Consider the following 26,587-nt stretch of genomic DNA (forward strand, 5'->3'; position numbering starts at 1 on the left):
TTTGAGTGCCTTCCAGCCTAAGAGGCTGATCCCCCCGCATTATATCAGACAATATTCAGTTGTGTTCCATAGGGTTTTCATTGGCTAATTTTTGGAAGTAGATCACCAGGACTTTTGTTCTTGTCTGTCTTAGACTGGAAGCTCCGCTGAAACCTGTTCACCATAGGTGACCCTGTTGGTATTTGGAATGCTGGTGGCATAGCTTCCAGCATCAAATAACACACATGCCACCACAGTACAACAAACTGACAGATGGGTGGTGGATATATATATACACCACACATAAATATGTATATATATATATATATATACACACATATGCACACACACACATATATATACACATACACACACATATACCCACATTCTGTTTATATATTTTGGTTCACACACATACTCACATAGTTATTTATATATTTTGGCTCTGTCTTGTTCCTGTGTGATTTGGGATTCTGTGTCTTTTCAAACAGCTTTCCACTTTTTTAGAAATATTTTCCCTTAGAGGCAATATTCAGAGATATTTTCAGGTAGCAGTTACCCACATCAAATGCATCCCTACTAATTAGAAGGTCAAAGTGCTTTAACAAGCATTTACAGTTTTCTTCAAAACTAAATGTTTATTTTAAATACAGCTAGCCCTTATAATTATATAATTGTAGTAGAATGAAACCTGATAATGTCATTAATGAGGGTTTTTTAAATTATTTAACCCCCAATAATTGGACCAACTACAAAGCCAATGAAGATTTTTCAGTGTTATTTTCATTCCCAAAGAGGAAAAAGGGAAAAAAAGATAAAAACTTCTTGTTCACAGCAAGAACCCAGAGGACTATTCCACCTGTCACTTTGCAGGAATTTTCTCTCTCAAACACACATATACAAAAATGTACTTCAAACAAACCACTACCATTAACTCAAACCTCATCAATAAAGTCAGCACAAAAGGACCCATGCCATTAGGCAGAAAATACACAGCCATTATTTGGGAGGCCTAGGGAGAAAAAGAGCTAAAATTTTTTCACCTTGAAAGTAGTCAGAAAAGTAAATAACCGTCTTTTAGATTCTGTGAGTGGGTTAATGCAGCTGGAATGTATTATACAGGGTCTTCAGAAAATCCTGATTCTACTTTAAATTTAACTTGAGACCTTTGCTAAATCTGGTAGTAGGAATAATTAAAACACACGTGTCATGCGGTGAAATAGTACCGTTTCTTCCACTAGCCGATAAGGTCAGAGTTTGCCTTCTCATCTACAGGAGTCATTTATTTCCCCAGGATCTGGAATAAGACTGCAGTTTTTCAGGTAAAGGGCTCAGGACAGACACCAATTGCCTTAGTTATCTAGTGCTGCTATAACAGAAATACCACAAGTGGATGGCTTTAACAAAGAGAAATTTATTTCCTCACAGTAAAATAGGCTAAAAGTCCAAATTCAGGGCATCAGCTCCAAGGGAAGGCTTTTCTCTCTCTGTCAGCTCTGGAGGAGGTTCCTTCTCATCAATCTTCCCCTGGACTAGGAGCTTCTCTGCGCAGGAACCCCCGGTCCAAAGGATGTGCTCTGCTCCCAGCACTGCTTTCTTGGTGGTAAGAGGTCCCCTGTCTCTCTGCTCACTTTTCTCTATTATATATCAAAAGAGATTGCCTGAAGACACAATCCGATCTTGTAGATTGAGTTCTGCCTCACTAACACAACTGCCGCCCATCCCCCCTTATTAACATCATAGAGGCAAGATGCACAACACATAGGAAACTCCCATCAGATGACAAAACGGTGGACAATCACACAATACTGGGAATCAAAACCAAAAAACCAAACCCGTTGCCGTTGAGTCTATTCATGGCCTAGCCAAATTGATATACACATTTTGGGGGGACACAATTCAATCCATGACATTAACCAGCATTACTTGGTGCTGCTGGAACTCATGGGAGCAAGGTCAGCGGGGCCAGGTCCCTGCCCTCCAGCCTCCTGTGGCAAGGTGTACTTGGGCAGAAGCAATAAAATGCACCATGGGACCCCACAGCAGAAGGACCCCACTCCTTTTGTGCTTTCCTGTTTTATGGGGTGCGTGCAAAAGTGATCTGACATGGAAAAGTAAACATTTTAAACATAAGCACCAAGCAGCCCCATGTTTGGGGGAATTTTCTGAAATGTCACAGTTTCTAGAACTTGGAGATCTTGGGGGCCCTCATCCTCACAGGACAGTGAGTTTGAGAGCTGGCTTGTTGCCAGACATCTCAGAGAGATGCCCCAGGGTCATTCACCAAACAATCCTGTGTGTCTCCACAATAGTACACAGTCGTGTAATTTTAATGTTGATATTTAAACAAATTTGCTTATACATGCCTTTTCAGACATATCCCATCATACATATGACTGAAAATATATGGGTAAAACCTGTAACACTTAATTTTTTTTTTTAACTTTACCTTGAAACAGCAACTACTAGTTCCCTCAAAGATTCCAATGAGCTGATTAGAGGTATTAACAATGACAGCCTTTCATGGGGGCAAAATTATAGAAGGGGGGGAAGTAATTTACATCCACTTCGCACTTCATACAGTGTTGTTATCCTAAACTTTAGTAAATTCGTTCTTCTTCCTGTTTTCCCTTAATTGCTAATAACTTTGCCACCTCCCTGGAATTCCTGGGTGGTGCAAATGGTTAACATGCTCAGCTGCTAACTGAAAAGCTGGTGGTTCAAGTCCACCCAGAAGCTCCTCAGGAGAAAGGCCTAGCAATTCACTTCTGAAAAATCAGTCATGGAAAATCCTATGGAGCACAGTTCTACTCTAACACACATGAGGTTGCCGCGAGCTGAAATCAACTCAACGGCAACTGGTTTGTTTTGGTTTGGGTTTTGCCATCATCCTAACTAGAAATCATAAAGTCTCCTTTACTTTATCTTCATCTGTCACTGCGCCCCCCATAATCAGTCACCAAATACTATGATTTTGCTTCACAAGTCTCTAAAATGTCACCTCCTCTCAATCCCCTACTGCTGCCTACTTTCACACCTCCATGACCCACACCTGGGCTGCTGCAACAGCCTCTTCAGTGATCTTCCCAATGCCCACCTATTCACCACAGTCACCAGCATTATCTTTCATTCATTTACCAAATGCCTTAGTCATCTAGTGCTGCTATAACAGAAATACCACAAGTGGGTGGCTTTAACAAACAAATTTATTTCCTCAGTTTAGGAGCCCAGAAGTCGAAATTCACGGTGCCAGCTGTAAGGGAAGGCTCTCTCTGTTGGCTCTGGAGGAAGGTCCTTGTCTCTTCTGAGCTTCTGTTCCTGGGCCATCTTCATCTGGCATGGCATCTCTCTTCTCCCATCTTTGCTTGCCACCTGATTGTTTAATCTCTTTTATATCTCAAAAGAAATTGACCGTATACTAATCCTGCATCAACATAACAAAGACAACCCATTCCCAAATGGGATTATAACAACAGGCACCAAAAAAAAAACCAAACCTGTCCCTGCCGAGTTGATTCCGACTCATAGCGACCCTATAGGACAGAGTAGAACTGCCCCATAGAGTTTCCAAGGAGCATCTGGCAGATTTGAACTGTCGACCTTTAGGTTAGCAGCCATAGCACTTAACCACTACCCCACCAAGGTTTCCTAACCACAGGCACAGAGGTTAAGATTTACAATACCTATCTTCGAGGGACACAATTCAATCTATAACACCAAATGTTTACTGAATTCTTATCTTGAATAAGATTATATGTTACCTACTGAAGGCACAAGGATGAACAACACACCTCCCCTTTCCTCAAGGATCTCACAGTCTCAAATGCAAACTCGGTTTTGTCCCTCACCTACCTGAAATTCTTCAGTGGATCCCATTGCCTGTAGGATGAAATCAAAACCTATCATTTTGTTTATACTCATGGGATCTGGTCCCAGTCAAACTGTTCTGTCTCCCCTTCTACTACCCTGCCATATATACCCAGGTTGCAACCATTCTAGCTACCCGTAGCCGTTCACCCCTCCAAGACTCACAAACCAAGTCCTCTACACCTAGAATGCCCTCCTACCGGTACACTCATAGAATTTTCTTCAAAACTAATCAAATCTCATCCCCTGTCCCCCTCCCCCTGGCACAGATTCTTCCTTCCTCTGGGCACCCACAGCCCTTCATATACAGCTGTGTTATTTTCTCCTAGTCTGTCTCCCTGGAGACCATGAGACCTGGAGGACACTGTCCCTGTACCTTATTAGGTATAAGTAGGTAATTTCATTTACTCAATGACTGCTCTCTGCGATGGGCTTATATACATCTTATCCAAAGCTCCCAACAACCCCAAGTGGTGTTAAATCCCAAGTGGCAGAACACAAGAGGGAAGAGTTTCCCCAGAAAAGCCCAACTGGCTCCCTGCCTAAGGGCCTCACAGGGAATTACCGTAGAGAATTCACCACGGTTCAAGGTTTTCATCTTCTGCTCAGGCGTACAGGCTCAGAGGCCTGACTCTACCAGCGCAGAGAGAGTAAGGCGATCTTACACAGGGTCTACAATGGATAAGCCAGAATGCCAAGTTAGTAATCTTTCATAAGCACCATGTTATGGATTGAATTTTGTCCCCCAAAAATATACTTTGAAGTCCTAACCTAGGTACTTGTGAATGTTATGCTGTTTGAAAATAGGGCTTTTCTTTTGCTATGTTAATAAGATCATGCCAGAATAGCATGGGTCCTAAACCTAATCCCTTCTGAGTGATGTCTTATAAAAAAGGCAGAATAGAGGTGCACACACAGGGGGAAGATAGAATCATGTGGAAAGACATCTACAAGTAGTCAAGGAACACAAAGAAACACCTGGGGCTACCGACAAGGAAAGGCCCTTCCTTAGAGCCAATGGCCTGATTTGGACTTCTAGCCTCCAAAACTGTGAGAAAATAAACTTCTGTTCTTTAAAGCCACCCACTTATGATATTTTTTGTTATGGCAACCCTAGAAAACTAAAACAGATCACGAACATGTGTACAGCACCTACCATGTGCCAGGCACTGAGTGTCCTTACATGATATCATTCCTTATTCCTCACAAGTATGAGGCACGTACTATTAATATCCCAGTTTCACAAATGAGGAAACTGAGGCATAGGAAAGTCAAGTAACCTGCCCAAGGTCACCAGCCAGGAAGTGGCAGAGCAGATATGATGCAAACGTGTGAAAAGTAGGGGTAGACTAATGCATCTCTCTCCATATAGACACTACGCTTGTCCCTGGGGCTAAAGACATCAAGGCCTGGGGCCTAGCACTCTCTCCTGAGCATGCAGAACGTGGACACTGCCTCTCCTCTTTTGGGAGGTGGTTTCCCAGCCCTTGATCTGATTAACAAGTTAGCATCTTAACTCAGGCTTCAATCAGGTCTAAAGTGGCATGAGAGTCATCCTGCCTCCTTAAAGTGACTTGCTTTGCTCTGGCTTACGTAGATTTTATAGTTAATAGTCCAGAGGGCACTTATTTCCCTTATCTCAAAGTTCTCAAAGGTAGCCTCACTGTTGCCTCCTTATTCTGCCTCCAAGGGGCAGGCAGTACTATCCATATTTGAGGATGTCAAAATAGTGATTAAGGCCCCTCCAAAGCAAGACTTGAACCTAGGCCTTCTGGTTTCTAATCCTGTTCTTTCCACGTTACCAATTATTTAAGAGAGGACACTGTTAAGATCTGCAGCCACCAAACAAGCCAGACAGTCCACCCCCAGCACCACTGACCCAAGGGCCTGAGGCCCAGGCTGGTGTGTCTGCTTCCTTCTCGCCCAACACTGGCCTGCAAGGGCTGCAGGTGGCTGGACCTCGGCAGTCTGCCCCAGCAGGATCCCCTGTTCCAAGCCTCCCTGGTGTCCCTACTTTACTCACCCAGGCAGCCTGGCCAGGGCAGCCCCCACTCCACACCTGAGCCTCCATCTCACTACAGCACAGCATATAGCCCTGGTATCCCTTGCCTCTCCACCCCAGACCTCCCTCTCTTACCACCCACGATACACACACCTCTCCTCTGCTACCTTTGCCACCATCTGCAGTTATGTCTTACACGGCAAGTTTCGGCTCCCTTGTCCCCAGCCACAAGGTTACCCCTGCTCTCCACTTCAGTTTGACTCCCAGGCAGACTCACTCCCACCTACTGCATTCCTTCTAGCCTCAGCCCAGGGGTTTTGAACCACCAACCTTTCAGTTAGCAGCCAAGTCCTTAACATTTGCTTTATTTAGAGTATACACCCTTAACCAATAAACTCTCAAGTCTTCTAACTAAAGAGCCTACTGAGTGTCAAGCAACATTAATGAAAAAAAGATCCAGCCTAAGATAGATCTTGGTGAAATTTCTGAGCTCAAAGGATAAAAAGCAGCTTGTAAAAGCTTTCGGTGAAGTTAGGGGAAAAAAGTTTTCCTCAAACAATAAATAAAAAAATAATTTACATTAGACTTCTTATTGGCAACATTAGGTACAAGAAGACAATAGCTTCAAAGTGCTGAGAAATATATGGAATGTCTGGAAAATAGTTTTACCTAATGTTGATTGGAGCCCGGGTAGCACAGCGGTTAAACATTCAGCTGCTATCCAAAAGGTCAGCAGTTCGAGTCCACCAGCCACTCCTTGGAAACCCTGTGGGGCAGTTTTACTCTGTTCTATAGGGTCAATATAAGTTGGAATTGACTCAGTGGGAATGGGTTTTTTGGTTTTAATGTTGATTATGCTTATTTTCAAATGGTGAGATTTGAGGTGAATTTTTTTTACCTGTTTCTTTTGTACTTTTCTTTTTTGTTTTAATTTCTTATAATAAACATTTAAAAAAAAAATGAGGAGGGAAAGTGATCCGCTCTTTTTGCATGTTATTGCAGGTGTCTTTCTCTTATCATTTAAGACATTTCTAAGGTCCCCACTTTGGAGGGCACAACCTGGACTTGGCCTTGGGCTTTTGACTTCCTAGTCATATTCCCTGAACAACTCACTTAGCCTCTCTGAGGTTAATTTCTATCAATAAAACGGGAGAATTATACTACCTGTCCACCGCACATGGTTGTTGGGAAGATCAAATGAAAAGATGTGCGAGTGTGAGAACTCTTTTGTAAACAGCAAGTTGCTCTCCGAATGTTCATAATTATTCTATTAGATCATATGACTCACCTCTACTCCAAGTTTCATCTGTTATTGGTTCTGAAAAAATGTATTATTACATCTTTAATTATGGATTTAAATCCATGGCCGCCCAGTTGATTCCAATGCATAGCAACCCTGTAGGGCAGAGTAGAACTGCCCATAGGGTTCCCAAGGCTGTAAATGTTTACAAAAGCAGACTCCCACGTCTTTCCCCCTGGAAGTGGCTCATGAGTTCGAACCACTAATCTTTCAGTTAGCAGTCGAGTGCTTAACCCCTGTACCATCAGGGCTCCTAATTATGAATTTGGAGGCTTTTATTTTGTCTGCTTATTCAGGAATTTCACCTATTCAGAAATTGGAATGCTGAGTTCTATTCCCCATACCTACCCTCTTTAAATATTTTCTTAATTTATGTTCTTAAAATTCTGGAGATACTGCTCAAGCTTTTCCTGCTTATTTAAGCGCCACTTCTGCTTTGTGTAGCCTCAATGGCATTTTAAGTTTGTCTTTTACAGTCTGCATTCCCTTCTTTCTTTTTTTATTCTGACCTTCTCTTACTTGAGAGGATTTAGTGTCTACTCATTTCTTTGAAAAAAGATTCCAAACATTTTGTGAACTCTGGTTAGAGTTTCCGTGGTTGCTTGTTTTCAGGATTAATTAAAGTCTTCTATTTATAGCTTCTTGGCTCTCTTTTGAGGGGTGATAAGACTTTTTCAGGGAGCCCACATTAATTTTTTTTTCCAATTTAATGCATCCTCCCTTAGATTCCCTTACTGACTGATCTCTGCTGTACTCATGGAAATGCTTTAGTAAAGTTGTCTTTACTAATTTTAATAGAAATTTGTGATTAGGAGGTTGAATGAGTTGTTACACACTCCACCATCTCCCCAGGTAATTTTCCTACCATCTCAGGCTTTTTTATCTTCTGGTTCCACAGAGTTTGGAAAGAATCCGAAGACCAAAGATGGGATTAGAACCACAGAACCAAACTTTTTCAATAGAAAACTGAAAAGTGTCTTTTTTTCTCTTTGTTGATGCTGTTAAAACTCAGGCTGGGCCTAAGGAAGAAGAAGCAAGGATGGGACGCTGAAATACAATCTCACCACAGTCCCTTAATAACCTGTCATTAAGCCACATCTCTAAAGTTTCTGCACCTTCCGGGCATCTTGTAAGCAGCAAGGGCTATATCAGTTTTCATAGCTATAACTGATAGGGTTATAGCTTCCAAGGTCTTTTTCCAGATCTGAATTTCTAAAACTTTAAATTATAGCTAATAGGCAATAGCTGATGTGACCAGAGGTTACCCACCAGAAAGGTGACCAGTAAACCGCTTTCAGCTTGAATTATTAGAATTTTTTTATTCCCATCCTGATGCCCCACCTGCAAAATGCACACATATGTGCTTGTACATATGCACACACACAGCCCCATTTTGATTTCATAATATGTTAATTTTTCAACTGTTATTAAACATAAAATGAACCGTTGAAAGAGAAAATGAGGGAACTGAATAGAATATTCCTCCTTTCTAGAATTAGGGCAGCCTCAGCTCCAGATACCCAGAAGAAGACCCCAGAAGGCACTTTGCTAAGGTGTGGAGGAGGCACCAACTCTTAGCCCAGACTCTGTGAGGGGAGGCCTTATGGCCCTGTGGTGGACATACAGTGGCATTACAGGCTCCTCTGTATCCAAAAAGGCACCTGAGCCCTTCTGGGGTGGATGGAAGCCTCTGATGACTCTACCAGGTGAACTGAAACTCCAACCAAGGGCCAACTAATGAGGGATAGGCTGGTCTGCCTCAGAACTACTGCCTTGCATTATTCTGAAGAACACTATCCCTGGTAGCTGCTAGAGTTGAGGCTCAAGGCAGCGAGGCTGAATTTCAAACTAGGCTATGTTAAATAGCCTGTATTTATACTGATATTTTGGGCATCCCTAGCAGAAGAAAAACTTTTAAATTCCAAGTAATTTGGAATGAGGTTAATCAGAAAGAAGTTACCATCCAAGAAGTTCTGGTTTTTCTTTTGAACTCCAATTACATGTCTACACTGTTAAAACTCATGACTCGAGAAATCATGTATGTAAATCAGAGACTACATCAGCCTGAGACCAGAAGAAATAGATGGTGCCTGGCTACAACCAATGACTGCCCTGACAGGCAATACAACAGAGAATCCCTGATGGAGCAGGTAAGCTGTGGGATGCAGACCTCAAATTCTCATAAAAAGACCAGACTTAATGGTCTGACTGAAACTAGAAGGACCCCGGAGGTCATGGTCCCCAGATCTTCTGTTAGCCCAAGACTGGAACCATTCCCAAAGCCAACTCTTCAGACACGGATTGGACTGGACTGTAAGACAGAAAATGATACTGGTGAGGAGTGAGCTTCTTGGATCAAGTAGACACATCAGACTATGTGGGCAGCTTCTGTCTGGGGGTGGGAGATGAGAAGGTAGAGGGAGACAGAAGCTGGCTGAATGGACACAGGGAATACAGGGTAGAGAGAAGGAGTGTGCCGTCTCATTAGGGGGAGAGCAACTAGGAGTACATGGCAAGGTATATATAAATTTTTATATGAGAGACTGACTTGATTTGTAAACTTTCACTTGAAGCACAATAAAAATATCATGTATAGCAAGTAGTGGTAGAGAAGTAAGGGATAGAATTGTTGTGATAACCTGTGAATAGGAGGGTTGTGGCTACTGTAAATGATTGATCAGTCAATATACATGTCTCTATGCCTATTCATTCATGCAAGCCACAAATGGTATTAGTTCATACCATGCCGACAATTGCCTGCTTGTTCTCACGTCTCCTCACCCTTCTCCTCAATATCCTATTTCCTGTTTCTCCCTGCCAACTAGCTGCCAGCAAGAATGGCCAATGGGAGGCACTAGCTCGAGACTGGAAGTCGAGAAGTAAGGGGAAACCAGATTATTGCGTCCTTCCCTCTCTCTGTTTTGGGGAGCATTTTCCAGAGGTTCCAGCTCCCCACTAGACAGCCCCTCTGTCCACGAGAACCAGCCAGCTTCCTCATTCCCACTGGGCAGCACCTTCCCTGTGTCTTTCCAGCCCCCACAGAGGTAGTAGTTTCCTGCTGTCACTCGTATCTTGTTTCACCAGCCCCTTTGGTTTCTCAGCTGTGTCCACTACCTTTGTGCATTGGTTTCCTAGGGCTGCCGTTAACAAATTACTGCAAAGTGAATGGCTTAGGAACCAGAAATTTGTTCTTTCACAGTTCTGGAGGCCAGAAGTCTGAAATCAAGGTGCCAGCTAGGCCATACTCCCTGCAAAGTCTCTAGGAAAGAATCCTTCCTTGCCTCTTCCAGTTTCTGGTAGTCCCAGGTGTTCCTTGGCTTGTGGCAGCATAACTCCAATCTCTGCCTCCATCTTCACTTTGCCATCTTCCCTCTGTGTCTGTCTGCTTATGTATCTCATCTCCTCTTTTTATAAGGATATCAGTTATATTGGGTTAGCGCCCACTCTACTCCAGTATGGAGCCCTGGTGGCGCAGTGGTTAAGAGTTCAGCTGCTAACCAAAAGGTCAGCAGTTCAAATCCTCCAAGCGCTCCTTGGAAACCCTATGGGGCAGTTCTACTCTGTCTTATAGGGTCACTATGAGCTGGCATTGACCGGAAGACAACAGGTTTTTTTGTTTGGGTCTACTCCAGTATGTCCTCATGTTAATTTAACTAACTATATCTGCAAACACTGTATTTCTAAATAAGGTCACACTCACAGGTTCAGGGGATTAGGACTTTAACACATCTTTTGGGGGGACACAATTCAACCTGTAACACTGTGTAACCAATTTCCTGTTTTAAACTCCCTGTTTGAAATGCCTAGGATAATTTTGTTATGCTTGGCAACAGGGATATGCAATGAGGATTACAGACTTAGTTTTTGAGCTCATGGAACTCAATCTATCCAGGAAACAGATATCAAATAAATGACCACTAGTATAAGTATCTCAAAAGGGGAGATCTGAGAACACACTACAGAGGAACCTACTCTCTATTCTCTCCCTTGAACTCCAATTACACTTAGTCTACACTGTGAAAACTCATTACTCAATGTGGCACGATGGATAGCTTTTATATGGCCTTTCCCACCATGGTCTTGTAATTCCCACCCAAGTTGCAAGGATGACACTAGAAACTAGAAACCCTAAGCAGATCTTTACCCAGAGACACAGCCCCACAAGCTGTGGTTAAAACACAGCAAGCTTTCATGCTGAATCCTGCAGGGAAGAAAGGAAGGGTCCCTAGTCAAACGGGGAAGTCAAGGGTTTCAAGCAGAATTCAGGGCACAATAGTCGTACAGAAGGGGGGACAGAGTTATTCTGACAGCCTGCAAGTGCCCAAGAAAACTATACTCTGCCTTGTCCAGCCAGGGAAAAGCCAGAATCTTGGAGAAATGTATTATCTCCATGGCAACCTCCAAACCATAGGAGTCAGGCAATGTCCAGGGCAAGCCTGACTCAGAGAAAATGCTTACCCAAAGATTTAAGCTCCGATGTTACAGTGTTTCCCAAGTTTCCACCCAACCCAACACCGTATGGTGGGGAGTAAAGATGGGAGAGCCAGTATCTACTCAACAATACTGAAAAATTCCAGGTTTACTCAACATCTTGACTCCTCATGCCAAATTGTAAAAACTCTAAATTTATGTATCGGATGGGGTAACCAGTACCAACCAGTTGCCGTCAAGTAGACTCCATCTCATGTTGACCCCACGTGTGTCAGAGTAGAACTGCTCTCCACAGGGTTTTCAATGGTTGATTTTTTTCAAAGTAGGTCACCAGGCCTTTCTTCCGAGGCACCTCTGAGTGAACTCAAACTGCCAACCTTTCGGTTAGTAGCCAAACGTTTAACTGTTTGCGCCACCCAGGCACTCCTATCAGGTGGGGTAGGCATGCTTTATTTATCTTTGCCACTTAAACCACTGCTTACAAAGTTTGAACTGTGTTTTTGAACAGAGGGTCCTCCAATTCAATACTATAAAGGAAAGCCGTTACCCAAATGCGTGGCCGTTCCAAGCCACCTGCCTTGAAGTGTTCCCTAACATGGAGTGGGGGAGGGAGCAATGTTTGACTATCTTCTTCCCCTACAAGTTCACTCCCTAGTCTAAGTTAATATTAGACTTTATTATGTCTAACATTGTAGCTCAACATACTACCAGCCACAGGGCTCTATTCTCTCCCTTGAACTTTGCTTACACCTAGCCTATACTGTCAAAACTCATTACTCAATGCGGTGTGAGGGATAGCTTTTATATGGTCTTTCTCGCCATGGTCTTGTAACTCCCACTTAAGTGATTGAGTGGGACTATGCAAATAAGGTAATTGTGGCCCTCCAAGGGGATTGGATAGAGTTCATGGCATCCATGTGGGGGTGGGACCACGCAAATAAGGTCTATGGAACCCTAACAAAGGGATTGGTCAGTTTTGCCATCCTGTTACACTTAAAATGAGCTGTCCCAGAGGCAGGAAGGAGAGGATCTCGCCACCACCAAGAAAGAAGAATCAGGAGTGGAGCATGTTCTTTGGACTCAAGATCCTTGTGTTGAGAAGCTCCTGGAACCAGGAGACCGAGAGAGAGAGAGAGAGAGAGAGCTGTAACACTGAAGACGGTGAGAAGTGATGGCAGAGAAATGGCAGCAAGTCAAGAGAGCCAGCAAAAGGAGATGGTGCAGTGAGCTTCCCGGCTCACAGAGCAAGAAAGTTGAGTGCCTTTGGGCAGAAGGCTTGTAGGCAGAGTAGGGTGTCTCTGGGCACTTGATGGAGCTAGGTTTGCCAACTCACAGAGGTAGAGCTGAGCACCTTCGGGCCAAGGCTTACTGGCAGAGTAGGGTGCCTCCAGGTACTTATCAGCAGAGCTAAAAGACCTTTGTAACACTTGCCCAAGCAGGGCAGAAGCTGAAGCAGAGAGAGGCCTGCCTGTGGGCATGGATGAAAAGGAGCTGTCCTGATGGAAGAACTGTATCCTGAACATACCTGAATCTGAATTGTAACCTGTTACTTCCCTAATAAACCCCATAATCCTGAATATTGTCTGTGAGTTCTGTGTGGCCATTGCAACAAATTGTCGAACTCAGCAGAGAAGTAGGGTGCCATGGGAGCAATGATTGGTGTCAGAATTGGTAAAAAGGTTGGAGGGTGGAGGCATGTCTGACCTCCACCTCACAGGAATCAGCGTTGGGCTGTTGATCTTGATTCGCCTTCCACCTTGTGAAGTTAGAGGAAGTCAGATGCCACACCGTTTTTACACTGAAGAAGTCATTATGGGTCACTTGTGGCAACTGAGGTAGGCCAAAAAAAGGAGGGAGCTCAGGTCTTGCTTGAAGCCCTTGGACTAGGGCCTAGAACAGCCTTTCTCAGTCTCAGTTCCATGAGAGAACTAAGCCCTGATGTCCTAAGGCATCTATTATAATGAATTAACTTATATTTCTTACGCTTTTAGGATGATAACTAGCTAGTACCATCCTTGGAAGAATTGAGAAAATAGTCATTCAAATAATATTCTGTGGAACCCTGGAGAGAAAAGTTGGTCCAGTGGCAGAAGCTGGTTCTAACAATACTTTTATCATTCTCTTGAGTCTGTCCACTTCAAAGGCTCATACACAAATGATCACACTCACGTATGTATTAGCATAAATAGAGGGAAAATATTTATTTTGTTTTAACAATATGGGTATAAAAGCATTGCGAGAAAAGCTACTTAGCAACCAGAGGAGCCCTAAGAAATGAGCACCTAGGCCTCCTGATGGCCTCTTATCATCCTTCTGCATGTGTGAGACCCTGCAGATGCTTATCGATTTAACAAGGTACATACGACCCATACAACGAAACAGATGCATTCAATTTTAATAGAAGACAGCCAAAGAAATTAAATCCATTTTTATCTGAGCATGACTGCTTTTCCAGAGCCCATTTTCTGGACATGTGTCCACAAGGCACCCCCCACTGAGCCCTGTGGAGAGGCAGGGGAAGGAGGGGTACAGACAGACTGTTCCTAAACAGTGACAAAGTCCCATGGATGACAAAAGAGTGAAGCAAGGGAGGGAAAGTTCACATTGTCTGCCTCATGCCAGCACAGTTCTGCCAACTGGGGCAGGTTTGAGCCTCCCTGTACACAGAGCCCTGCTAGTACAGTGGTTAACACCTTGGCTGTTAACAAAAAGGTTGGCAGTTTGAATCCACCAGCCACTCTTTGGAAATCCTATGTGACAGTTCTGTTCCGACCAATAGGGTCACTATGAGTTGGAATCAACTCAATAGCAACCAGAGCGGCGGGGCCAAGATGGCGGACGAGGTAGACGCTACCTCAGATCCCTCTTGCAACAAAGACTCGGGAAAACAAGTGAATCGATCATGTACATAACAATCTACGAACCCTGAACAACAAACACAGATTTAGAGACGGAAAACAAACAAATACGGGGAAGCAGCGATTATTTTCAGAGCCTGGAGCCAGCGTCCCAGTCAGCGGATTTTCTGGAAAAACTACTTTCCCAGTGATGGCTCTGAGACAGCAGTCCATATCAAACCACATAAAGAAGCAGACCATGACAGCTTCTACAACCCCCCCAAACAAAAGAATCAAAATCTTTCCCAAATGAAGATACAATCCTGGAATTGCCAGATGCAGAATATAAAAAACTAATTTACAGAATGCTTCAAGACATCAGAAACTAAATAAGGCAAACTGCAGAAAAAGCCAAATAACACACTGATAAAACAGTTGAAGAACTCAAAAAGATTATTCAAGAACATAGTGGAAAAATTAATAAGTTGCAAGAATCCATAGAGAGACAGCATGTAGAAATCCAAAAGATTAACAATAAAATTACAGAATTAGACAACGCAATAGGAAGTCAGAGGAGCAGACTCGAGCAATTAGAATGCAGACTGGGAAATCTGGAGGACCAGGGAATTAACACCAACATAGCTGAAAAAAAATCAGATAAAAGAATTTAAAAAAATGAAGAAACCCTAAGAATCATGTGGGACTCTATCAAGAAGGATAACTTGCGTGTGATTGGAGTCCCAGAACAGGGAGGGAGGGCAGAAAACACAGAGAAAATAGTTGAAGATCTGCTGACAGAAAACTTCCCTGACATCATGAAAGACGAAAGGATATCTATCCAAGATGCTCATCGAACCCCATTTAGATTGATCCAAAAAGAAAAACGCCAAGACATATTATCATCAAACTTACCAAAACCAAAGATAAAGAGAAAATTTTAAAAACAGCCAGGGAGAAAAGAAAGGTCACCTTCAAGGGAGAATCAGTAAGAATAAGTTCAGACTACTCAGCAGAAACCATGCAGGCAAGAAGGGAATGGGACGACATATACAGAGCACTGAAGGAGAAAAACTGCCAGCCAAGGATCATATATCCAGCAAAACTCTCTCTGAAATATGAAGGCGAAATTAAGATATTTACAGATAAACACAAGGTTAGAGAATTTGCAAAAACCAAACCAAAGCTACAAGAAATACTAAAGAATATTGTTTGGTCAGAAAACCAATAATATCAGATACCAGCACAACACGAGGTCACAAAACAGAACATCCTGATATCAACTCAAATAGGGAAATCACAAAAAAAAATTAAGATTAATTTAAAAAAATGCTCATAACAGGGAATCACTGAAGTCAAAATGTAAAAGATCACAATAATCAAAAAGAGGGACTGAATACAGGTGGCATAGAACTGCCATATGGAGAGTGATACAAGGCGATATAGAACATTACAAGTTAGGTTTTTACTTAGAAAAATAGGGGTAAATATTAAGGTAACCACAAAGAGGTATAACAACTCCATAACTCAAGATAAAAGCCAAGAAAAACGTAACAACGCAACAAACATAAAGTCAAACACTACGAAAATGAGGATCTCACAATTTACTAAGAAAAACGTCTCAGCACAAAAAAGTATGTGGAAAAATGAAATTGTCAACAATACACATAAAAGGCATCAAAATGACAACACTAAACACTTATTTATCTATAATTACGCTGAATGTAAATGGACTAAATGCACCAATAAAGAGACAGAGAGTCTCGGACTGGATAAAGAAACATGATCCGTCTATATGCTGCCTACAAGAGACACACCTTAGACTTAGAGACACAAACAAACTAAAACTCAAAGGATGGAAAATATATATCAAGCAAACAACAAGCAAAAAAGAAGAGGAGTAGCAATATTAATTTCTGACAAAATAGACTTTAGACTTAAATCCACCACAAAGGATAAAGAAGGACACTACATAATCATAAAAGGGACAATTGATCAGGAAGACATAACCATATTAAATATTTATGCACCCAATGACAGGGCTGCAAGATACATAAATCAAATTTTAACAGAACTGCAAAGTGAGATAGACACCTCCACAATTATAGTAGGAGACTTCAACACACCACTTTCGGAGAAGGACAGGACATCCAGTAAGAAGCTCAATAGAGACACGGAAGACCTAATTACAACAATCAACCAACTTGACCTCATTGTCTTATACAGAACTCTCCACCCAACTGCTGCAAAGTATACTTTTTTTTCTAGCGCACATGGAACATTCTCTAGAATAGACCACATATTAGGTCATAAAACAAACCTTTGCAGAGTCCAAAACATCGAAATATTACAAAGCATCTTCTCAGACCACAAGGCAATAAAACTAGAAATCAATAACAGAAAAACTAGGGAAAAGAAATCAAATACTTGGAAACTGAACAATACCCTCCTGAAAAAAGACTGGGTTATAGAAGACATCAAGGAGGGAATAAGGAAATTCATAGAATGCAACGAGAATGAAAACACTTCCTATCAAAACCTCTGGGACACAGCAAAAGCAGTGCTCAGAGGCCAATTTCTATCAATAAATGCACACATACAAAAAGAAGAAAGAGCCCAAATCAGAGAACTGTCCCTACAACTTGAACAAATAGCAACCAGTTTTGTTTCCGTTTTGTTGTTTTGTTTTGTTTTTTTGTGGAGGAGATGCAACAGAAAGGTGGAGAAGTGGTGCAGATAAATAACACTTAGCTTAGCACTTTTTTTAGCAGTTGTTTTCTAGGTGTTTCATCGACTTATCATACCTCCTCAGCTAGATTATAAATTCCCTGAGTGCAAGGACTAAGTTTATACTGTAAATCTTTAATCTCCTACAGTGTTTAGCACATTGCTTCTCCTGCAGATGCTTAGTCAGCATATTCTTGATTAATTAGAGTCTGCTTTGGGAGAAAAATAGTGCATGTCCTTGCAACAATTACAGTATAAGCTTTACGTGAAAGTACTACATTGAATATAAGCTACTATGAGCCAAGGATCTTCTCCCACACATACACACGCCATTGTGCTTCACAGGAGTCATACGATCCCCACCCCCCGACCCTGAAAGTTCCGCAGAAGTTGAATCCTGAACTAGGAAGTCTCCATCACTGCTGGAATTGAGCAGAGCTTCCCCTGGAGTCAGAGCACAATAGCCTCTTTCCCACCTAACTCTCCAGGAACAGCAGACAAGCCAGAAACTGTGGGTAGAAGTGTCCTGCATCTCTCTTCCACTTCTGCTCTGTTCTCTGGAGTCAAAGGTTTTTCCTTACCACATGACCATATCCTTTATTGCCAATACCCTCAGTAAGGAATTAACATGTCTGCCTAGCCCCAGGGTTTTCAGCTCAGCCTCAGGATGCTGTCTGGTGGGGGCCCAGTGCCCAGCTTTGATCTGTGGTCTTATGATCTGACTGCTGGTTTCAGGTGGGCCGCACAGGGTCTTGACCCCTGGCAGGGCTCTCAGACCATCAGTCAGGAGGTTGGATAGCCAACACCTCAGGAAGAACAAGGTACTGAAGACTGGCTCTCACAACCCAAACTCACATGAAATTGGTCTAGCCTCACAAGCCAATGGATTATGTTTCAGTGGAGAATATGCCCTTCTGGTGATGAGTAAAGATGTTGTCCATGATCCATGGTCCTTCCTACCTGGAGTAATAATCAGAAAGTAGTAAAGTGAGGGTGAAATCAGGACAGAGGGAGTGGGCTGGTGCTAAAGGATCCTTCAACCAGGACTTGATGTTGAGCACCCACTCCTCACACTGCACCACACCTTAGTGATGTCTAGCATGTCCACGTCTACCAGAAAACATGACTCTTTCTTTGGGATAACACTAGAAAAAAAAAAAATTTTTTTTGGGGGGGGACCCTATAAATTCTTTCTTCACAGCTCTCTTCATTCTAAGCTCAATGAGCTTAGATCACCTCCCTTTTTTTCTTAATTATTCCAGCAGATTTTCAACATATTTTTGTTCTTATCTGAATACAGAGGAGATCTTACTTCAACTGACTCCCATGGTGACATGGTTCCCAAGACACCCCTGGGAAGATGGGAATCTTTCCGTTTCCTCTGCACCACCTTCCAGATTTCATCTTCATTGTACTTTGGGAATGGTGCTCTCTGCCCTCTCCTCATAGCTTCCAATGGATTGGATGGCCAGACCTGCCACAGGGTCCTCACATAGCCAACCGACAGGGACTTGCCTAACCTGTTAGCTTGGTCTCATTTGTTGCTAGTGAGTATGTGGTGAGTTGTCTTCCCTTCCCTTAACAGTACTGTCTTCAGGGGTGAATGCAGAGCAATTCCGAACACCCCACCTCTCCATCCAAGCCAAGCCTACAGCCACCGCTCTAGGCCAGCTACCCTGCCCTGTGGTCAGCCATGCCCTCTGGTTCTACTGCTAGGCAAACTTGGTTTCCTGTTTCTGTTAGTCTGCAAAAAAATTAACAGACAATGAGCACAACCTTTATACCACATTTATCAGCCTTAGAAGAAGGAAATCTGGACTTTGAAAGGTATTTGGCAAGGTTGACTGCCCAAAGAAGTTCAAAGAACAGCCTAGCCAATTGTGTCAAAGTTGATGGCATTCTCTAGACCCATGACTAATGCATTTTTATTCACTATATTTTAAGTAGCTGTACTCAAATAGGCAATAAGATTTAGAATCTGATCTGCAGCTCTCATTCTGGGATATCCAAGAAACTTTCCAGTTCAGTGAACTATACATAAATAGAAAGGCAGTTTAATGTGGCATAGGACAGTGGCTTTCAAACATTTCCTCCACAGAAAGAAATGTGACCTAGTACATACACACATGCACACACACACCTACAAAGCTGAAGTAAAACTTTCTTGAAACAACACTGTCTTAGATGAGAATTCATGTTAGTGTGATTTATTAGGAAATGTTTCCAGGGAAAAGAGAGGAGTGGGAAAGTAAGACCAGGAAGGAAAGGAGACCAAGTAATGGCGCAATATCAAGCCCAGTCTCATAAAGTGTAATTTTGATTCATTTCTGCAGAGGACTCAGGGGACATTATAGGTCACATTTCAAAGTCATCCCAAGGAGAGCGCAGAAGAGCTAGAGCATGTATATCCCCTATCAATCATTGATTAAGGGCTGCAGGCAGAGGGGAAGAACAAAAATTCCCAGGCACTTCTGGTGCTCCTGCACCTTCCAACAACATGCCGGCTGTTGGGAGAGAATGCACGCTGGAAGTCAGCCAGTGTGCACAATGATAGTAAAGGGATCCAGGTGACATGGGCAGAGCAGGGACTGCTACAAACATTGTAACTGTGGGTGATAAGTTGTGATGCTTTCTATTTTGTTTTGGAGTTTGTAGGGTTTATTCTGTCTTGGTTTGGTTTGTTTTGGTTTGGGTTGGGTTGGGTTGGGTTGGGTTGGGTTGAGTTGGGTTGGGTTGGGTTGCGTTGGGTTGGGTTGGGTTGGGTTGGGTTGGGTTGGGTTGGGCTGGGTTGAGTTATTGGTCGGTTGGTTGGTTGGTTTTAATGCTGGCCATGGATTTGAATCTCTGTTCAACCACTGAGGAGCTGTTACTTAACCTTCTTGAGGTTTTTCCTAATTCTTAATATGGGCATAATAATACCAACTTTGCTCATTGTGGTGAGAATCAGAAACAACATAGATATTCCTAGCAAATAGTAGGCGCTCAACTTGTAGCCATTATTAATAATAAATGTATCTTCAGAATGCTTCAAAAGACTAGTACCAAAGTTTTTGTACATTCTTGACTGTGTTCAAGACACAAGTGGAGGAGTATGGGCTGTTTTGGAAAGATAGAATATTCGTCAGTGCAAACATTCACCACGTTATTGCTGCCATACCTTCACTCTTTATTCCCTTTGTTTAATATTACTTATCCTTAAAGCTTCATCTTAATGCCCTTCTTTCATGAAATGCTTCCCAACCATCCCAACTAAAAATACTCTCCCACCTCTGAATTGCCATGCCATTCCATTTGAGATTACTTTATGGCACTTGTCACTTTCTTCTTTGCAATGTCTATTAAAATCCTGACTCTGGAACAGACAAATCAATGGAATGGAACAGAGTACAGAAATAGGCTCAGATACATATGGGAATGACAAAGAAGGCATAATAAATCAAGGTGTGGGGGATTACTGAAATTGTGTTGGAGCAACTGGTTAACCATTTGGGGGAAAAAAAAATAACCTGGATCTCTATCTTACTTCCTACCCAAGAATAAATTTCAGATGGCTCAAAGATTTAAATGCAAAAAAAAAAAAAAAAACCATTGCTAACTAAAAGAAAAATGAGTGAATTTTTTATACCCTTGGAGTAAGAAAGGCCTTTCTAAGCATGACATAAAACTCATAAGCCATTAAAGAAAAGGCTAATAAATTTGATTCCATAAAATTTTAAAACTTCTACATGGCATTAAAAAGACATAAATTCAAAAGTCAAACAGAAAAACATTTGTAAGGCATGACAGTCAAATGGTTAATGTCTTTTATAAAGAGCTTATAAAAATAAATAAGAAAAAAAAGGAAACAACTCAATAAAAGTGGACAAAGAACGTGAACAAGCAGTTCACGAAAAAAGAAATACAGATAGCTATAAACATATAAAAAGATACTCAACTGTCTTAATAAATAAATGCAAATCAAAAATAATTTTTCACCCAGATTAGTAAAAATTAATTATGTTTGGTGAAACTGAGTACTTTCAAGGGTGTGGTGAAATTGGCCCCATCACACACTGAATTGCCCTTCAGGAAGCTTCTCTGTGCCTGGAAAAGAGTGCTGCTTCTCTGGAGACCAACTGGCAATTTCTATCAAGATATCTAACACACATAGCCTTTGCCCTAGCACTTCAACTATTTACCCTGGGCTTGGTACAAGTTCTTTTAGCTACATGTACAAGAATAGCTATTGCAACATCACACGTATTGGAGCAAAACCGTAAACCACCAAAGTGGCCTTCAATAGGATCTGATTAAATAAATGATAAATGATAGTTCATACAGATAATGAATGAAGTAATAAGAATGCAGTAGATCTACATGGCCTGCTATTCAAAATCTCTAAGACATACGGACAAGTTGAGATGCACACAGACACACTGACACACATAAATTTAAGAAACCAAACCAGTTGCCATCAAGTTGATGCTGACTCATGGCGACCCCATGTGTGTCAGAGTAATACTGTGCTCCCCTGGGTTCTTCAGTGGCTGATTTTTTGGAAGCAGATCATCAGGTCTTTCTTCCAAGTTGCCTCTGGGTGGACTCAAATTGTTAACGTTTCAGTTAGTAGCCAAGCACTTAATTGTTTGTGCCACCCAGGGACTCCAACACACATAAACAAGTGCACGTAAAAAATGAAAACTGAAAATAATACGTCATGACCAAGTGGGATTCATAACAGGTATTGAATGATGGTTCGACATTAGAAAATCAATCAAAATAATCCACCACGTAAATAAAACAAAGGAAAGGAATCACATGATCATCTCAATCGTTGCAGAAAAGGCATTTGATAAAGTCCAACACCCATTCCTGATTTAAAAAAAAAAAACTCACCAAAATAGGAATAGAAGGGAAATTCCTCAACACAATTAAGGGCGTATACACAAAACCAACAGCCAACATTATTCTCAATGGAGAGAGGCTAAAAGCATTCCCCCTGAGAATGGGAACCAGACAAGAATGCCCTTGATCACCACTCTTATTCAGCATTGTACTGGAAGTCCTAGCTAAATTGGTAAGGAAGAAGTAAAACCACCCCTATTCACAGACAATACATTGAAAATTCCAGAAAATCCACAAGAAAGCTACTGTAACTAATAGAAGGATTCAGCAAAGTGTTAAGGTATAAGATCAACATAAAAAAAATCAGTCAGATTCCTATACACTAACAAAGAGGACTCTGAAAAGGAAATCGGGAAAACAGTACCAGTTTTAATAGCCCCCCAAGAGATAAAATATTTAGAAATAAACCTAACTAGGGACATAAAAAACTTATACACAGAAAACTACAAAACACTACTGCAATAAACCAAAAGAGACCTTCATAAATGGAAAAACATACCATGCCCATGGATAGGAAGACTTAACCTTGTGGACATGTCAATACTACCGAAAGCAATCTATAGATAAATTGTACTCCTAAGCCAAATCCCAACAACATTCTTTAAGGAGATAGAAATACTAATCACCAAATCTACGTGGAAAAGAAAGAGCCTTTGGATAAGTAAAACATTACTGAAAAAGAAGAACAAAGTAGGGGGCCTCACACTACCCAGTCTTAGAACCTACTATACACCTATAGTAGTCAAAACAGCCTGGTACTGGTACAACGACAAACACATCAACGAATGGAACAGAATTGAGAACCCAGAAATAAATCCATTCATCTATGGACACCTGATCTTCAACAAAGAGTCAAAGTCCACCAAATGGGGAAGAGATAGTCTCTTCAACAAATGGTGCTGGCAAAACTGGATATCCATTTGCAGAAAAATGAAACAGGGTCCATACCTCAACCCATAACAAAAACTAATTCAAAATGGATCAAAGACCTGAATGTAAAACCTAAAACTATAAAGTTCATGAAAGAAAACATAAAGACAATGCTAGGGGTCTTAACTTACGGAATAAATAGAATATTAAGCATAACTAAAAATGCACAAACTCCAGAAGATAAACTAGATAACTGGGACCTCCTAAAAGTTAAGTATTTATGCTCATCCAAAGACTTTTCCAAGAGAATAAAAAGAGAACCTACAGACTGAAAAAAATCTTTGGCAAAGACATATCTGATAATGATTTAATCTCTAAAATATACAGAAAACTTGAGCAACTCAACAATAAAGAGACAAGCAACCCAATCACAAAATGGGCAAAGGACAAAAGACACTTCACCAAAGAGGTCATTCAGATGGCCAACAAATAAGTGAAAATATGCTTGCGATCATTAGCAATTAGAGAGACGCAGATCAAAACCACGATGAGATACTATCTCATCCCTGCAAGAATGGCACTGATCAAAAATTCGGAAAACAATAAATGCTAGCGAGGTTGTAGGGAGATAGGAACTCTCATACACTGCTGGTGAGAAAGTAAAATGGTACCACCACTATGGAAAACAATATGGCACTTCCTTAAAAAGCTAGAAATAGAAATACGATATAATCCAGCAATCCCACTCCCAGGAATATATCCTAGAGAAATAAAAGCCATCACGCGAATAGACATATGCACACCTATGTTCATTGCAGCATATTCACAATAGTAAAAAGATGGAAACTATCTAAGTGCTCATCAACAGATAAATGGATAAGCAAATTATGATACATACCACACAATGGAATACTACACAATGATAAAGAACAATGATGAATCTGCAAGATATCTCACGACATGAATGAATGTGGAAGGCATTACGCTGAGTGAAATAAGTCAATCACAAAAGAATAAATATTACATGAGACCTCTATTATAAAAACTTAGGAAGAAGCTTATACACAGAAAGAAACAATCTTTGAGGGTTATGAGGGAGGGGAGGGGTGGGAAGGGATGATCATTAACTAGATAGTAGACACGTGTTAAGGTGAAGCAAAAGACAATACACAACATAGGAGAAGTAAGCACAACTTGACCAAGGCAAAGGAAGACACTTAGAGGATCACAAGAAAAAAAAAAAAAAAAGAGGCAACCACGGTAAATACTATAGCACATACAACACTACGACAACAGTAAACACAAACAATAACTTATAAGCAGATACCTAGGCAGATACATTTGCTGAATAGTGGAAGGCAGACATATAGGAGTATACCCACATACATATATAGGTTAGGCTGTGGATATTTTCACAAACATATTTACAGGTACAGCACATATATTTATATATATAATAGAGCACAAAGGGGGCACAGTCATAGAAGCTTCCTAGACACATCCAAACACCTTGAGGGACCGAGCTATTGGGGATGAGGGCCGGAGACCATGGTCTTGAGGGACATCTAGATTAATTGGCATAACATAGTTCATAAAGAAAATGTTCCACATCCTACCTTGGTGAGTAGCATCTAGCATCTTAAAACCTTGCAAGCAGCCATCTAAGATACATCTATTTGTTCCATCCCCACTGGAGCAAAGGAGAATGAAAAAACCAAACACAAGGAAAATATTAGTCCAAAGGAATAATGGATCATATGAACCACAGCCTTCTTGAGCCCAGAAGAACCAGATGGTGCCCAGCTACCACCACCGACTGCTCTTACAGGCATCACGATAGAGGGTCCCAGACAAAGTAGGAGAAAAATGAGAGCAAAACTCAAATTCACAAAAAAGGCCAGACTTAACAGTCTGAGAGACTGGAGGAACCCCTGAGACTATGGCCCCCAGACACCCTTCTAACTCAGAACTGAAGCCACTCCTGAAACTCACTTTTCAGCCAAAATTAGACAGGCCTATCAAACAAACAGTAACATATGTAAGAAATGTGCTTCTTAGATCAATCAAGTATATGAGACCAAATAGGCAATACCTGCCCAAAAGCAAAGACAAGAAGGTAGGAAGGGACAGGAAAACTGGACGAATGGAAACGAGGACCTCAGGGTGGAAACGGGGAGAGTGCTGACATTGAGAGGATTGCAACCAATGTCATGAAGCAATCTGTGTATAAACTTTTGGATGAGAAACTAATTTGCTTTGTAAACTTTCACCTAAAGCACAAAAAAATAAAATTAAAAAACAAAAAAAATGAAAGAAAACTGAATAAGGTCTGTAGTCTACTTAATGGTGCTGTACCAATGTCAATTTCCCAGTCTTGATATTGTACTTCAGTTATATAAGATGCCACCACTGGGGAAAGCTAGGGGAAGGGGACCTGGGGACTCTATGCACTATTTGTGCAACTTCTTATGAGTGTCATGGATTGAATTACGTCCCCCAAAAAATGTGTCTATCAACTCGGTTAGGCCATGTGTGCTTGTCCTCCATTTTGTGATTATAATTTTATGTTGAGAAGATAGGGTGGGATTGTAACTCCACCCTTACTCAGGTCACCTCCCTGATCCAAGGTAAAGGGAGTTTCCCTGGGGTGTGGCCTGTACCACCTTTTGTCTCTCAAGAGATGAAAGGGAAGCCAGCAGAGAGTTGTGGATGTCTTACCACCAAGAAAGCAGCACCAGGAGTAAAGCGTGTCCTTTGGACACGGGGTCTCTGCATCTCAGAAGCTCCTCAACCAGGGGAAGATTGAAGACAAGGACCGTCCTCCAGAGCCAACAGACAGAAAAAGCTTCCCCTGGAGCCAACGCCCTGAATTTGGACTTGTAACCTACAAAACTGTGAGAAAATTAATTTCTCTTTGTTAAAGCCATCTACTGTGGTATTTCTGTTATGACAGCACTAGATAACCAAGACAATGAGTCTCTATAATTACTTCAAAATAAAAAGGTTTCTTTTTTTCTAAGTAAGGTGCAAAAAGTGTGTATTGTCTGATTCCTCAGTTTTTTTTTTTTTTAGAAAGTTTCAAAAGGCAAGAAGAATCTGTTGTTATTAAACTCAAAATGAATGATGCAGAGCAAACATAAGGACAAACCCACTCATTCCCTACACTCCTGAGGTAGAAAGATAATAAATTCTTCAACTACCCCCACTTCCATTGCAAAGATTAAAGAGAATCTATTCTATTTTATCCTGGCCCATAAAAGAGAGGGCCCTCAGAAATAGACTGCTCTGTCATCTGCCAAGGCTTGTGATGGGCCTTATTTATTTCCTACTATAGGTCTCTTACGTTGTTCTAAAAGCAGAAGGAAATTGAAACGGCTTTGCATAATACTATCAAATGTTATCTCCAGCATGGGCAGGCTGGCCACCTCTAGAGAAATGGTTCTCCTCCTTAACATGGATTTAGACTGCACTGTCCCAAAGAATTACTGTTGGTTCTTGGAAGGGGTGTGTGTGCATGTGGGGGGGGGGGATGAGGGGGTGGGGGGGGGAGCCGGGGGTGGGGGGGGTGGGTGCGTGTGTGTTCAGTAGGTCCAGAAATTTCTTGCAGGAAAACAGAATTCCTCAGAAGGAGTGAGGAGACATTTCTTCATCTTATACTGACAGAGATTACAAAGGAAGACACATTTGCAGCTC

At 41.6% G+C, this 26,587-nt stretch overlaps 1 long non-coding RNA gene across 1 annotated transcript; it reads right to left on the reverse strand.

Moving 5' to 3' along the window:
• Nucleotides 1–2,352: 2,352 nt before the first annotated feature.
• LOC126083818 (uncharacterized) lies at nt 2,353–26,387 on the reverse strand. The gene is made up of 3 exons (XR_007518878.1): nt 25,613–26,387; nt 4,412–4,518; nt 2,353–3,858 (listed from the first exon to the last, which is right to left on the reverse strand). It is a non-coding gene; the product is annotated as an uncharacterized LOC126083818 (long non-coding RNA).
• Between the last annotated feature and the right edge of the window lie 200 nt (nt 26,388–26,587).

Source organism: Elephas maximus, chromosome 10, assembly GCF_024166365.1.
Source record: "Elephas maximus indicus isolate mEleMax1 chromosome 10, mEleMax1 primary haplotype, whole genome shotgun sequence".
In the NCBI taxonomy this organism is placed as follows: domain Eukaryota; kingdom Metazoa; phylum Chordata; class Mammalia; order Proboscidea; family Elephantidae; genus Elephas; species Elephas maximus.